Source organism: Etheostoma spectabile, chromosome 14, assembly GCF_008692095.1.
Source record: "Etheostoma spectabile isolate EspeVRDwgs_2016 chromosome 14, UIUC_Espe_1.0, whole genome shotgun sequence".
Classification (NCBI taxonomy): domain Eukaryota; kingdom Metazoa; phylum Chordata; class Actinopteri; order Perciformes; family Percidae; genus Etheostoma; species Etheostoma spectabile.
Genome location: NC_045746.1, coordinates 8162455 through 8178353, shown reverse-complemented (window position 1 = coordinate 8178353; position 15899 = coordinate 8162455). Strand labels below are relative to the sequence as shown.

Genomic DNA, 15899 nt, shown 5'->3' with positions numbered 1-15899 from the left:
AAAAAGTGACAAACATTGAAAAAAAGACTTATGAGTGTTGAAAAAAAAGGTACAAAAACATGAGAAGAAGTTAATAACATCGATATAAATCCTCAACAAAGGTATTGATTTTGAATTTTGACTGGTAGACAACACAAGGGTTAAAATGGCATTTTGCTCAGGTTTGTCATGTTGTCTTTTTAAGTCTTTTTCATTTTTATTCCATTTTTTAAATCATTTTATTGTTTGGGTCTTGTTTGAACAATCGTATCATGTGAAGCACTTTGTGACTGTCTGTCAAAGGTGGTGTACCAAACAATCATCAGTTGTTAATGCTCGTGCCAATTCTTTTCTTTCCTCTGAACAAACCAATAATTCCTTTGTGCCAGAGAATCTTTCTTTCAAAACGCAAATGTAAAAGACCTTCGTGAACTCTCATGAAGTGGGCACGTCAAGTAGATCTATCAACAGAAAGAATGCAAAAGTACTTCTATGAATTACCTAAAGATGAAGGAGAAAGCCCTTGGCCAAGAGGCAAATGTCCAATTGATTGTGTTTTTATAGGTTAGTTTTGTTGCAGCACTAGGATGTTTCAGGAAAAAGGAACCGTAGGAATCAATTCTGTTGGTTGCATCAAAGGCAGACAAAAAAAGAAAAAAGAAAAAGTCTTTTGAAATTAAACCGTTTTTCGATCCTTCTTAAATTCCACAATGCTTTTCATCAACAATCCCTTTGTGGCACTGTATTTTCTCCGAATTTCCAATGCCATTTTCTCTCTGCCTCCTTTTGTGCGCCTTCAGTGAGCGTGAAGGATCGAGGCTCACGGCAGCAGGCTTGATAACTGGAACTCCACACCCAACGGCGGGGGTGACTGTCGGTGTCAAAGTGTCGCAAACCGATCTGTGTCAGACACAAGACAGGTGAGAGGTGAGCACTGCAGAATTTTATGGTTCAGCGGTGTCATTTTGTGGACACAGGAGGAAGAAAGAACATGAAAAGAGGTGACATGTTTTTTTTTAACAGCCATTAGACCCTTTTCTTTTCAGTCTCACAGTCTTCAGGCTCTTTGGGCTTTTCAGCAACCTTTTCTTTGGGCGGCTCGTCTCAAGTGACCTCCCTTTTCATCTACCTCGCACACTTCTCACACCTTGCATTGCGCATCTTTAGCCTCGGACAATCAGCAAATGTGTCACGGAAAGACACCGTGCGAGTCAAATTGAATCAAATTTGATTTAAAGTGAAAAATCACTATTCAACATGGTCTCAGTGCACTTTACAATTAAAGCAGCTAGATTTTCAGGTCAAAAATAAAACAATGACAAGCTGTAAAATTTGTAAAAATACAGTGTTGACACACAACAAATACAATCACAAAAAACACTTAAAGGTCATGAAAATTCATTCAGATTTAGCAATTTGATGATGCATCCACCTTAGTTATTGAAAAGTATTGGTATCGTATTGGCGTTGGCGAGACTGGCCCTGTATTTACCTGGTATCTTGGTAATTGGGATCAAAACCAAACTTTGCAGTATCGCAAACACTATCAAAAACCACTTCAGCTGTGGCCGGGTCAGCTCAGTTGGTAGAGCAGGTGCACATACTGCATATGGAGGGCAGCTCCTCAACGCAGTGGCCGCGGGTTTGCTGCATGTCCTTCCCCTTCTCTCTCTCTCCCCTTTCATCTGTCTTCATCTGTCTTGGGAAAATAAAGGCCTAAAAATCCCCAAATACCAGTTCAGCTAAGTCGGGAGGGGCAGTACGGAGCATGCGCAGACGCTTAACCCGACCCACTGATTAAGGTCTACATATGAAGAAATACCTCGGTTAATTAAGGAGTTCGCTAGGTCTGTTAAATGGGTTGTAAGAACTCCGGGGTGTTGTCTCAACCTCAAATAATCGTAACTTTGTTTTAACTGCATGTAAACACACTGAATGTGTATAAGCTACAGAGGGCTTGGGTTAGATCATTGGAGGTCTTCAGCGGCCCCTATGGCCACTGTAACACAGTGGAGGAACACCTGTTTTGCTGGACGTTTCTATCCTTTACTTTTAGCTAACTATTTCAACCATTTGCTATGATATCAGTTTGGTGTCTTCCGAGACGTGGGCGTGATTATCTGATTGACAGAGACAGTCTGACATGTCACATGAGGGGGAGGGGGTGTTTGTGTGATGCTGATTGGCCCAAACCAAAGCGGCAGGTGTGGAGGGAGTGTGAGCGGTACGAATTTGTATGAAGCGCAGAGCGGAGTTTATAAATGTTGGGAGTGTTGCCATATCTTCCGCTCCACTATACGCTAACATTTGGCTCAGTTACAGCTCAGACCATGAGTTCGAAGCATGCCCGAGCCACTACATGCCGTATGAACGGCGACTCCCTCCATGCCGTCAGTGCCTGTCATCCTGCGGCCTTTTTGCTTGCCGAGCTCTGGGCATGAAGGGAAGGCAGGTACCGTTTATCTGATAAATACAATGCAGCCTTTTTCCTCCTTCTGAAGCGAGTGGTGAGCGATTTGAGTGGAGTGGGGGGAAATATGAGTTGAGTGGTGAGCGATATTAAGCGGAGCAGACTTAGAGCAGCATTGAGCAGGGGAGCGAAGGGAACGATCCCGGCATAAGGAGCGGGAACTCTCACCGCTCATATGCTCTGGTATCAACTAGCCTGTTTCATCTTCTCTGCTTGGTTGCAGACTAGTTTTCAGACAAACTTTCAATTACAACAAGTGATGTAGTCTAAATTACAACACATAACTGACTAAGGTTGATGGGCAGCTCACTGGTTATTGTTAATACAGTAAAGATCAGGGGTCTCATTTATAAAAGTTTGTGTATGATCTTTACTTAAAGTGCACGTACGCCCAAAAGACAAAAATGGCGTACATCAAAAAAAAAAAAATCTGATTTATAAACCGTGCGCATGCCAATCTGTAAGCAAGGTTCCTTTTATAAATTACAAATTACCTACAGGTGTGCTTACGTGAATCCACTTCTTATCCCGCCCTGTAAACGCCCATTTTTAACCATAAACAGTCAATGCAAAGCACCTCGTGAATGCTTAAAAGTATGTTAATGACCCTGGCAGTTGTTCTTTTGTGACGCCGATTCATGCCGAATCATGACGGCTGGCAGAGAAAAAGCAAAAAAAACCTCTCAGACACTTACTCTTCAGGGAATTGCTGCAAATCGAATTATAATTTTGGCCTGTTCTCGCACAGTATAGGAAAACCTGACTACACAGGCACTATGGCACTCGGGGACAGCTTCGATATACACCAGACCTACAGGCATATGATAAGATTGTCACAGCAGTACTTTTTGTTTTCAACAATTTATGATTGTTAACACCTTGCCAAAAGCACAGCATCAACTATATCATGTCCCCCACCCAGAGATACAATTTGAAGACCAAAGTGCAAAAGGGAAACACACTTTTCTTCATGCAGGTTTTGTCACCAACAGTATTAAAGTTCTGGTAACGAGGACATTAAGTGTAACCAAGTGCATAACAGCTGTTTTTTCAGACTTTGACATTTGATGATGTATGCGCAGATATTAGTGTATAAGTTATTTACGCTGTGTTCTGCCAATATCTAACAGTGGGGTATTTGATGCTATCCTGTATTCCATGTAGTCGGGCCATCCCCTCCTCCTGCACTCCGTAGCGGACAATGTGACGGCGCAGATTAAATATTAAGAACAAATTTTGATTTAACCCTTGCAAGGTATTCGGGTCAAATTGACCCATTTCAAATTTTTACATGAAGAAAAATAGTTCCATTTTTTCTACCTGAAAATTTATGGCCTTACCTTATTTTCTGTGATAAACATGTATTCCTGACCTAATTCAGAAAATTATTCTGGATATGACCAATTTCGTTATTTCCATAGTGGATTGTTAACATGAATTATAACCTTATGACAAGAAACAAATCACACTTGCATTTTTAATTGTGTGCTACAAATGCACTGATTGCATTCCCTAAACATATATGTTATCTCATCTGTTTGAAATTGAGACAAAGAAAATATTTGTTTATAGATTGTGAAGTAAAACTTTATTTCAAAATTTTTTTTTTTAAACCCCAAATAAGTCACGGGTCAGTTGGACCTGAGGGATACGAGAGGGTCCCGGAAGTGAAGACAACATAAGGGTTAAGATTGGAGTTACAAGTTAAAAAGGCGTTTATGAAACAATTATCAGTCAGTACAATCACATATAACACTGCTGGATTAATCTTCACGATAACGTAGATCAGGGGTCTTCAACAGGGGGTCCGCGACCCCTAGGGGGTCCGCGGAGGTACTGCATGGGGGTCGCGAAGGTTTTGGTTGATTAGACTTTTTTTTATATTCCCCCCCCCCCTGCAATTTTTTCCACTAATTGAAATGTCTTTAAATACACATTAACATGAATTCAACACACTGTAGTAAACAGATAAATGGAGGCAGAAGATGTCTTTCAGTCATCAATGCACACATGGCACTATAGGACCAGTTTGATATAACACAGTTTTATACAATATATATAATTAGGGGGTCCCTGCTCCATCTCGCCATCAGTTTGGGGGTCCTTGGCCTGGAAAACGTTGAAGACCCCTGACGTAGATGATATGGAGAGAAAAAAACGTGTGTGAGGCATCAATCCCTGAAAATATTACGAGTAATTCTTCTTCCCACATTGACTTTCTGCAGTCTGACACCAGTTCACCACCTCACCATCTGCGCCGCCCATTCCCATTGTCTCCAAAATGTGCGTACGCATGGGTCAGAGTTCACGTGGCGGGGCAACAACCTTTGCGTGAGAAGTGGCGTACGCACATTTTCAGCCCCGTTTTGTGCGTATGCCACGTTTAGAAATCATCGCACCGATTTGTAATCCTATTTGACTTTTCAATTTTTCTTAACAAATTTGTCAACATATTTTTAAGTTTTGTTTTTTTTGGGTTGAGTTAATAAAGTGAGCTTCACGTACCTCCTGCAACTGCCAAAGTGCCCCTGTGGGGAATTCAATTTTATTTATAGTATCAATTCATAACAAGCGTTATCTCGAGACACTTTACAGATAGAGCAGGTCTAGACCACACTCCAGAATTTACAAGGACCCAACCGTTCTAGTAGTTTCCTCCAGAGCAAGCTACAGGAATCACTGGTTCAGATTAAATCCGGATTACCATTTTTGAGAAATTGAGATTTTTTTTTTTCCTGAAGCCTGCATTTTTTGGATAGCATTGGTTTTTGGCAAGAGAGCTAGTGAGAAACAGTGTGGGATTTTTGTCTGTGAGGAAGTGAGAACAAGAAAAAACAGGATTTATTCCCCCTTTCTGTGGACCAAAGTCAAAGATCAAAGTGATGGCATAAAAGGAACATCACTGCCAAGCATATATTTTCCTGTCATCCAAACAGCATTCAAATAATCTCTTCGCCTTGATATATATTTTTGGAATTTCATCATTCGGACGTGAGAAAAGACACAAGGACCCTCACAGGGGCACACAGTGATGTGAGTGACGTGGACGTGCATACATGGGTGTACATATTTATGAGATCTTTCTGTCTTTCTCTATCAGAGACACAAAAATACACATGCCCATACTCACACACCAGCCATCCCCTCATTAGCAAGTACACATAGCTAATCACTCCAACGGACGTGTGCACAAATGAAATCAGTGAGGACAATCAACCAGTAAAAGCATCTTGTGACTGCTCCCAGATTTCTTCCCCTTGCCCTCTAGTGTCTTAAATATTTAGACTGTTTGACATCAAATTAATACATGAATGTCAACGAGGCTGATCTCAGTCCCCTTACTCGTACACACACATACATACACACACACTCATAGAAAAGAGCGGGCATGAAAAAGCAGCAGGATGCAGTCAGAAGCAACTCAACTCAAAAAACCAAAGACGGGAGCAGAGTCCTTTGTAGTTTATGGCTTGGTTATTGTATAGTCAAACTCCATTTTTGGACAGCTTGATACAAGATAGGTAGAAGATTGCTTGGGGATCCAGCGCAGGCCTTGAGTGATACTCCGATTGTTACTTCAAGAAAAAAAAAAAAGATCTGTAGTCTTTGATATACAGAGGGGGGGGAAAAGCCGGTTTGAAGTATCCTATTTTATGGTGGTGTCTTATTCTCCTTGAAAGTGAAACCAATAATAAGACAGCTTGAATACAGCCCTCTAAAGCACCTGTGCATCAAGGATCTCATTTCAGACAAAGCCACACAGTCAGTTCCTGTAGACCTTGGGATGGAACATCTGCCTCCATTTATTGCAGAGTAGCCCTGACTAATGGCTCTAAAACAAATACTGGCTTTATTTATCTGCTGAGGCTTCTGAAGTGCATTCCTTGTAGAATATTGCCAAGATTCATGTGCACATTAATGCACTCAGTACTCTCCATGTCCATGGAGCTCTTGTGGTCAATACGTGTGTCTGAAGTATACACGTCCTACAAGTCATGAATGCATTGATGCCTTTCAAGAAGCGGTGTGAATGGTTCTGATAAGTGCTGTGTTTCTTTTTTTTTTTTACAAAACCAAATCATTTATTAACTTGATCATGATTATTTGTTATTATTGCAATAACATTTCATTTAAACCTTAACCATTCATCATTGCAGGTCAGAGGAAATTATTAGAGTAGATCAAATGTTCAAAACAAATACCTTTCAACAGTTCTCTACTAGCGGCAACTTTAGCCTCGAGAGGGCGCACCTGACCCTGTCCCACCTGTTGTCCCACATATGTAACGGTAGCTGTCCCAAATTAGCATTTAGCCAGATTTAAGGTCAGCGTGGCCTGGGCCAAATGTTCAAAGACCTTTTCCTGGAGGGGGCACCCAGACCTGAATTTAGTTATGATTAGTTAAGGTTTCTCCTTGAATGATTGATGTTCACAGTTTATATTTATGAAAAAAACTTGTTGTGTGATAAATAAATGTCCGATCTGTGATTTTTCTGTGGCTTGTGATATGATGAGTTGCAAAGCTTTTATACTTCCAGAGTGTCCTCAGTCTATCATTGTGTTGTGGCTTCCTGCCACAGAGGGTTCAGGAAATTTCTGCAGCAGCTCTGAGTGGAAACCTCGACCAGCATCATGCCTTTCTCCACTTCAATGATTACTGGTTGAGTTACACTCAAAAACCTAGAGGAAAAATGAGTTTGGTATTGAGAAATATGTAAAGTATAATCTTTCCAAGGTGAAAAGATCTGTGTGCTCAGGTCGTGACTGGTATGCCCCCGCTCCATATTGAAAGCGGATGTTGGTCGGGCACCAGTGAGAAGCGTGTTATTTATGTGAGCTCAATGAAAATTGAAAACGAAGTTCATTTTCATTCATTCATTTTATCATGATTTAAGATTGCAATTATGTAACGGAAGTTAAAGAGATGAGGCTGGATATAAATCTGTTAGCTTGGTTGTTTGAACGTAAGACATTTTTATGTTCACACTTTTCAGAACAAGCATGGGCTAAACCTAAGTATTCTCTGTCTGGAAGGGACATACTGTGTATTTAGCTATTTATTAGCTGTATGAAAGTATGGAATATTTATGGGTTACATTATTGTGTTGTGGCTGCTGTAAAATGTTTTCTTCATTCTGTGCAAAGTAGAGTATGATGTGCGTGGACATTAGACCGGAAGCTGTCAATGAAATTAGGTTTTCATTGGTGTCATGTAATTTCGTGTGGGGTGGGCCACTTAGTGGCAAGACACATAAATAAAATATCAAACCATACACTTGGAAATGACCCTTTAGTGTGCTATGTCTTACACTGCTATTAAAGAGGAAACATATCAAGTTAAGAAGTAAGCTCATGTAAAATTAAATCATGAGGCATATATGTGAAATGCTGGTTTGTGGACTACATTATGCAGGGCCCAGTTTACCACCAATAATGACTGATTTGAGGAGTTAAGCGTGTTTTCTACGAGCTCTCACTGTTAAGAGCTTTTTATTGCTGGCTTTTCTGTGATGCCTGCACGGGACGCTGAATACACTTTAAAGTGATGTGATGAAAATGTTTTGACAGTGCCCATGAATATTCACTCATCGATCTGTACAAGACCTACCGCACATAAACATGTGACAAATGACATATGTGTCATAAATAATAGGAAAAGAGAAGATATGGAGACTTTTTTTTTTTTTTTAAACACAGTAAATGTGGCATTTCAGAGCCATAAGAGATTAATATCTTAGGCCAATGCCTCCTATCAGTGGTTCATTATGATTATTTCTAAGAGCGTCTCATGCTTTTGGGAAACACTCCTCACTCATAACAAGGTTTGTAAGAGGAATATGAGAATGTTGGTTAGATGAATTTTAAAATTTTGCCTGAAGATGATTGTGGGAAACAGGGCCCAGGCCAGTTAAATGACATCAAATAAGGCATAAGCTACTAGTTTTCTGTCACCTGTGTCCAAATGAGAGGGCCTATTTACTTATGAAGATCACGCTCCATATTTGTGTGTAAACCAGATTACACTGAGTTGTTTGTGCACTCAAATTTCTCTCTTTCTGTTTTTCAGGCCCATCGAAACACAGCCGTGTGTGACAACAGCCGGAGTGACGCAAAGTAATTGTGTTTGTGCTGAAGACATTGCTGCACAATGAAAATTCACTCGACTCTGTTATTGCCCCCTGTTAGCAGCCTAATAAATATTTGCGTCATGCAACTATAGTTAACTTTTATGGGTTACTGCTCTTTTGGGACTCAACCACAGTGAGATTCATCAAGTGAGGCAGAGGCAAAGGACACATCCGACACCAGTCAGTGCTTAAGTTCATTAGTGAGCATTTGTATTCTGTGCACACACAAGTTGGGCCCTTAATACTAAATGCAAACAGTATGCACTTTCCAAATGAATTGAGTGATGCGTAGTAATAACAAAATCTCATTGTACTGTGGTGATAGTGAAATGGTGATTATTCAACAGTGCAGTCATTTTTGCCAGCGGACCTTCTCATACATAATGCAACCAAATCATTGCATTTTTTCCTCCATTCTGGGCTACAATGCATATTTCATCAAGCCAGTGAAATATTTAGCACTCTTACGATTTGATATTCTCTTCTAAAGAGGATTTTAGTTTATATATTTTCTTCACATCGCTACTGTCGTGGGACCAAACTTCCGGGGGATGCCTTTATTTGTTTGTTTACCGGAGAGATGTTTGATTGGTGAATGCCGGAGTACTGATCAATGAGGCAAGCAATCAATTCAAGAGATTATTAAGACTCAGGGGCCATTGATCTGTAAGAGGGCACAGCCACTGAACGGCAGGTTGGGCTCATTCCAACTGATTTGATTGAAATTAGAGAAGCTCAAACTGCGCGGCTTCTCTTCCTCTGCCCTCGCATTTCAAATGTCAACTGTTATTCAGTCGAAGAGATTGATGAGCTATTGGTGGAGGAGGAGAAGTAGAGCTGTGTCGGGGGTGTTAAGTCAGGAATAGAATCAAAGGTCTGCTTCTTACCTCCCAAACTTATATCAGAATCTAAAGACATGACAGTTAATTGTTTTGAAATGTTTCATACTTTTCCTGCCCTGTCACAAAGTTGCTGTATTGTATTTTTTATGGCGCTCTCATGTCATGAAATGATCTTCGACTAATGAAAAACGATCCCTTTATAGCAAAATGTCAAAAGTTTTATTTGTTAAAAATGAGAAGGTTGCCGGGTGTAAAAGTTTCAGAAGATGTGATGCAAATCTGACATTGGTCTTAAACATTTTTGTCATTTAAAAGAAATCTCCCTGTGGGAGATGAGCATGTTCTGTTACTTTTAGAACCGCTCAGACATGCAGCTCAGAGAACAGATATCAGGGAAACTTTCAGGGAGATGTCTGCCATTGAAACTGTCTACATTCAACTCACTGTTATTTATAAAAACAACACAAAAAATACTCCAATAACAATAAATAGTTTGACATGTTGGGAATTATTATTAGCTTTCTTGCCAAGAATTAGATGAGAAGACACCACTCTCATGTTCATATGCTAAATATGATGTTGCAACAAGGAGACCAGCTTGGTCTCACAGAATTCTTGAAATGATTACAAACTGTTGGTCCACAAACAGTGCTTTACATAGTGGTGGCACAATGCCAACAATGCCAATGTATTTTTTGTGTTTTTATTTATAAAAGGACAACACACATTAATCAACATTTCTGTAAATGTGCCAGTGTTAGCCATTCGATTAATTTTCAACCGTAGTCCCAGGTAGTGCTGAGCAATTTATAGTCAATGAGAAGATGACGTAGCATTATAGCGAGTCTGGTAGCGAGTAGTATGAAAGCCCGAAAATCTGCGTAAGGAGGTTGGTTAGGGAGGGTGATGGGTCAAACACAGGACTTTCACCCGGGATTTCCTAAAGTAACTTTCTTATTTTCCTAGAACCATCCGTACCCTTCTTCCCGCGTGTCACGGAACCACAAGCCCACCCACAACCTTTTCTTCAACTAAGAGGCCGTGTTTATTTCACAGAATTCTTCCATGGGCCCATCACAGATTTTTTTGCGATTCTGTGAAACTGCCACAGATTTTGAATTAAGGGGCCTTGTTCATTTCACAGAATTCTGTGAGATCAGGTTGAGGAGACGGTTAACTTAGCATAATGACTGGGAGCAGTGGGAAACAAATGTGAATCCACTAAAGCTCACTAATTAACTAACACATTAGAAATCGTTTGACAGAGACAGGCTAACTGTGTCCCCATGTTCCTGCTCTTTATGCTAAGCTGACCGTCTCCTGGCCATAGCTTCATATTTAATGGGCAATTACGAGCGTGGTATTGATCTTGTCATCTAATGCTTGATAATAAAGTAAGATTATGCCTTAAAATGTCAAGCTATTACTTTTCAGAAAGCTACAATTATGCACATTTAACAAAAACAGTTCTTTATGCCAATGTCGTTTCCCCTTTATCTCTATCTATCTCACCAAATAAAACAAAAGTGTTTTCTGAAGTGCTGAAAGGAGACAACCATGTTACTGCTTGTGGCAGCCATGAGCACTAAGAACTAAGTGTACCTGAACACGTCCTTTGTGTCCATTCAGACCGCGGTGCATAATGGGCCAAGGACATGTTTTCCTCAAATCCTTTTAAACACAAGCACATTTCTGAATAACCCCTGGAATGTGGTGATTAATTTCTTTAGCTTGTTGATAATTTATGGTCAAGTTGAAAGTCCTTAAAAAGTCCTGTCAACTCCAGTCACAAACTCTAAGGACCTGACTCCCTAATCAAATGGATTTTGAGACAAGTAGCAGCAATTAACTAATCTTCTTCTGCTGCCTTAAAGCTATAGTGTGCAGTTTCTGTCTCCCCCATGAGGAATTCTATGTAATGACAACAACACTGTCGGAGCATCGACGTGATACTAGCCTTCCGTGATCGTGCACGCGCCCCCACTCCTCCTCCACAAAGTTGCTAGTAAGCAAGGAGGACAAGGAGGATGAAAAAAAACAGACTCTTCACCCGATTTTCTGCATGGGAAAGTCATCAGACACCACAATCTTCTAAACACAGCCATACTGAGAAAACAGACAGTGTTGTTTGGAGCTGATAGTCTTAATTAGCTTTGTAGCAACTCATTTGGCAATGGCTTGTATGTAACGGACGTTCAATTATATCCAAAAATTACGCAATAAAGCTTTAATAACAAGCAGATGCATGTGTTGACGTTTTTTAAATTATGGTATCCAATGCTGGAGTATTATATGGTCTTTGTGCAATAATGCAAATAATTTGGCATTTTTTAATGTGTCATTTATCTTATGCCATTTATTGACCAGGAAGTGTAATTTAAAAAACTGTTAAACAACTGTTTCACCCTTGTGTTGTCCTTGGGTCAAATTTGACCCGTTTGTAACATTTTTGTATAATGTCATAAAAATTAGGTTTATTGGCTTTGAATTAAAAAAATAAAAAAATACTGGAAAAAGCGCCAGAAGATGATGGTTGATGGAAAGACAACTCAAGGGTTAAGGTAGACTCGTCATTTTTGAGTCGTGACCTCCAGAATATTGAGGTTGATGTTTGTGACCCCCCCAAAGAGAGCTTCAAACTGTTTCTACAAGCCTCCCCCTGCTGATTTTGAGCATTTTTTGGGAATTGCTCTGAATAATAAATGTAAACAAATGTTTTAGTTTTAGAAGCTCTCCCCTGCCCTTGTCCAATGTGCTTCAGTCTCTGTGGAATTTTGACGAGTATGTGTCTTTTTCTCTCCTCCTGCCCCGCCTTCAGACTCCTTCCTGTGTTCCAGGACCTCCTGATTGACACATAAAGCTCATATAACACATGACATGTACCAAACTCCCATAGTAATGTATAGTAAAAACCGTTCCCCAGTCTTGAATATGTTATTTAAGTTTTTTTCGGGCCAGTGATGTCTGAAATAGGAGTTTAGATTTGACTTTTAGGACCCTCATAAAAAACAATTGAAGAATTACTCCATGTTCTATTAAAATCAGATGAGATATGTAAACGTTTTGACGTATCAAAGTTAGAAATGTTGCTCTTTAGTTGGAGTTTTCCTCTCGAGGCAATTACTGTAATGTGTTAGAACACCAGAACACAGTGCTGATACATCATCGTGACGTCACCTGTCTTACGGTCGAATGTGTGGCGAACAATGTTGTGTTATTCAATCTGTTCTTTTCCATATTTTTTATCTAACATGCATCATTACCACCTGCCACACAGAGGCGGTTATATATTCTGATCGGAACCTGCTATTCTTATACGTTCAAAAGATTGTAAAGTTAGGTTTTTCACAAAAAAGTGAACAAATATCTGAGTAAGAAGAGGCTTTTGGTAACCTGCAAAACAAATGTCTGACACAATTTGATTGACCTCATTGTGTCAATTAGGTTGTAGACCAATCTCCATAATAAAATCTGTACTTTCTGAGTAAGCGTCTGACAAATTGTTTTCCGTCTTGGCAATATCCATTTCATTACAGTGACACTCGTATTTGAATACCAACAAGGCTGCTGTTGTCTCACAACTCGGGATGCCGGCGTGGCAGGTGTTCAAATTGATAATATTGGCCTGGGTGGAGCTGACTTGGGTAACAACAAGAAATGACTGAAGCAGTTTCACACGCTGTTCCTTTCATAGTGACATGAATAAAAAGGGTTTAGAGTGCTTGCAAATTTTAATTAGTCTTTTTTTTTTTTTTTTTAGTTAAATTCAAAACTTCTGTTACAGGCCCGCCCAACCGGACCTCAACAAACCACCTTCTGTGCAACATTGTCAAGTCCTGAGGGACTTACCTTAAGTCTGCTCATCTTCGTCTTACCCCCCCCCCCACCCCCACCCCCTCCAAGAAAATCTCTGAAAACATCTCTAACCTCATCCCTTAACTGGACCATCTCTCGCATAATACTTGGGGGAAAAAAATGGATTTGTGGAGCCTGTTGTGTAGTAAGTATCGCCTAATGTGAGTTTCTGCACAGAAATGGTTTGGAATTATTTTTTTCCTTGCGGACCTTGCCATGATGGAAGAAATATTTAAATGATGCAGGCATGTTAGCAACAATTTGTACAGTATTTCAAGTATTTAAAGGTATTGATGATGCACTTTTGCAGATGATGTATATTACAGTATTGTTGATGCGTTAACTTTAATGTTGGACTTGACCGAGGTGGAGCTAACTTTAGCTTATTTCACACGGTTGGGTAGTTTAATCTGTAACACTGTATTTTATAAACAGATCTTATGTTTTGTATGTGAAATCTTAATCTGAAAAGTAAGTATTAACTTTGGGTGTCAGCTATATGCAGTAAAGTAAAACATACAATTTTTCCCTCTGAAATGTAGTTGATGTGAAGTATAAATCAGCAGTAAAAGGGAGCATTAAGGTCTAAAAGCAACATACTGTAGGCACCAAATGGCACAGAACTTAAGTAAATCAACTTAGTTTTTAACCATTGCTGACTACAGTTTACAGCTAAATGACACGCACATAGATGATTAAACTACACCATGCTAAAACCGCCCTTTCACATTAATGCTAGCCTGGAGGAGAAGCATCTTCTGCTGTCACAAAACCAATTACTCACAATAAAAACTGTCCCTTTAAGACAGGATCCGTCCAGAGCCAAGAAAATGTTTGCAGCTGTGGGAAAAAAAACAACAGCTTTCTTACACATTACATCACCTACTTAATGCTGTTATGACATGTCACATTACACTGTGCAATCAATCAGAAAATATCAGATTTCACGGCTTCCCTTTACCCCTTTTACCCTTTGCTTTCGCTGTTTAACATGATACGTCCTTCTGACCTTAAGGTGTGTGTTGTCAGCATATACAGTATACGTGTAAGACATTAAATTTGCATTATGTTAGACAGGTAAACAAACGTATATGATCTTTGTCAATATCATTTGTGATCATGTCAATAGCAGTTTTAGCGACAAAAGAGTATAGTGATTTCTGAGGGAACAAGCTAGCAACCAATGGCTTGCTAAGGGCAATGTTAGCTGGCATAGAGCTCAGCGCTCAGACACACAGTTTGGACCACTTCTGGAATCAATGAAAAGACAGTTTTCAAGGCCAGATGCTGGACTGAAGTTTTAGCTCCTACTGTGGCAATTTGTCACTGCTGTTGCATCAGACGATTGCTTTTTAATTCATTTATTTGTACCTTGTAAGTAATTTGCCAGCAAGGTACAAGATTCATTTTAAGATAGTTACGTAATAAGATGTGGTGCAATATTAGAAGTTTGATAAACAGTTTGACTTCTTCAGTGTTGAGAGATGTTCTTATTTAAGCCCTGTGGAAGGCTCTGTCCAGAAATGTGGTGGTTGAAGAACATGCATTCTGTGGCTGAACTATCTTTCACCTTGTATTTCTGTCACTCAAGCACCTTTTTGACTTGTGATATAACGGCAGTTGAGTCATTTTTAGAGGTACTCACGGCTGTTAAGCACGTAACAACCTCTTAGCTAATTTTCACTTTTGTTTCTGAATACGTTTTGCATAATAATCACTATAATTATGTGTTAATATATGTTAAATGACAAGTGCTGCACTGAATACATGGATTAACAGTGTCTTTTTAAAATGATTACAGCTAATGCCTTTGTTCAGTGGTGTGGTTCAGTAGTGACAAATTGACTGATTTGTTTGATGGAGACACTGAGCTGGAGAAGTTGCTGATGAGATGCTGGAAGCTGGCAGGAACGAGGTAGAGCCTTAACTGCTTGGCAGCGGCAAACAGGGTTTTTACCGACTTATTTATTTATCATCTCAGACGTTGACACCAACACTGCTTTGCAAAGTTTAGAGTTTTGCGACCCATTACCAGCCATGATTTTTTTTGGTGTGTCCTGAATATCCAGGCTTTTTATAAAGAAAAGTAGCTAATGGCTGAATGGATCATCTACAGTACACTCTGTCCAAAAAACCTCCCCCTAATGGGGGCAAGCACAGTGACCATCAGACCTCTTTAAATTCCAAAAAGCAAGCAGCACAAATTAGCTTCAGCTTTGTACCAAATGATTCACATTGTACATTAACATGAAGACTAATTATTTCATTTCAGGTTCAAAAAGTATAAAAACCTTCACAAAGTTTAACATCCGAAGAACAAACTCTCGAGATCAAGGACACCACTTGACTTTTGAATGACCATGTACACAGGGGCGTAGCATCAACTTCTGGGCCCTGTAGAAAGACATTTTCTACGGGCCCCTCTCCTCCAGCTATTAATTCTAGCATCTTTTTGGGCCCTCCTCACATTAGGGGCCCTGGTTACTCAGACCCCTCCCCCCACCCAGTCCAACGCCCCTGCATCTACATCCAAAACTGTGCAGGGGAAAGATTCAAAGCTCTGTTTGACTGTGAGTAGGATGACTCGTGGAAAGACAAAGAGAACATGAGACAGCAGACAACACA

At 39.9% G+C, this 15899-nt stretch overlaps 1 protein-coding gene across 2 annotated transcripts in view; it reads left to right on the top strand.

Annotated features, from left to right (window-relative positions):
• The window catches only part of c19h1orf94 (chromosome 19 C1orf94 homolog), a 35497-nt gene extending 22205 nt beyond the window's left edge, over nucleotides 1–13292 (top strand). The window contains exon 8 of one of the 2 annotated variants that reach the window (XM_032536053.1): nucleotides 13204–13292. The gene's annotated coding sequence lies outside the window, so the exon portion shown is untranslated. Of the gene's footprint in view, nucleotides 1–8516; nucleotides 8662–13203 lie in introns of those variants that run through there. The other variant, XM_032536056.1, reaches the window with a different exon arrangement.
• Nucleotides 13293–15899: the final 2607 nt, after the last annotated feature.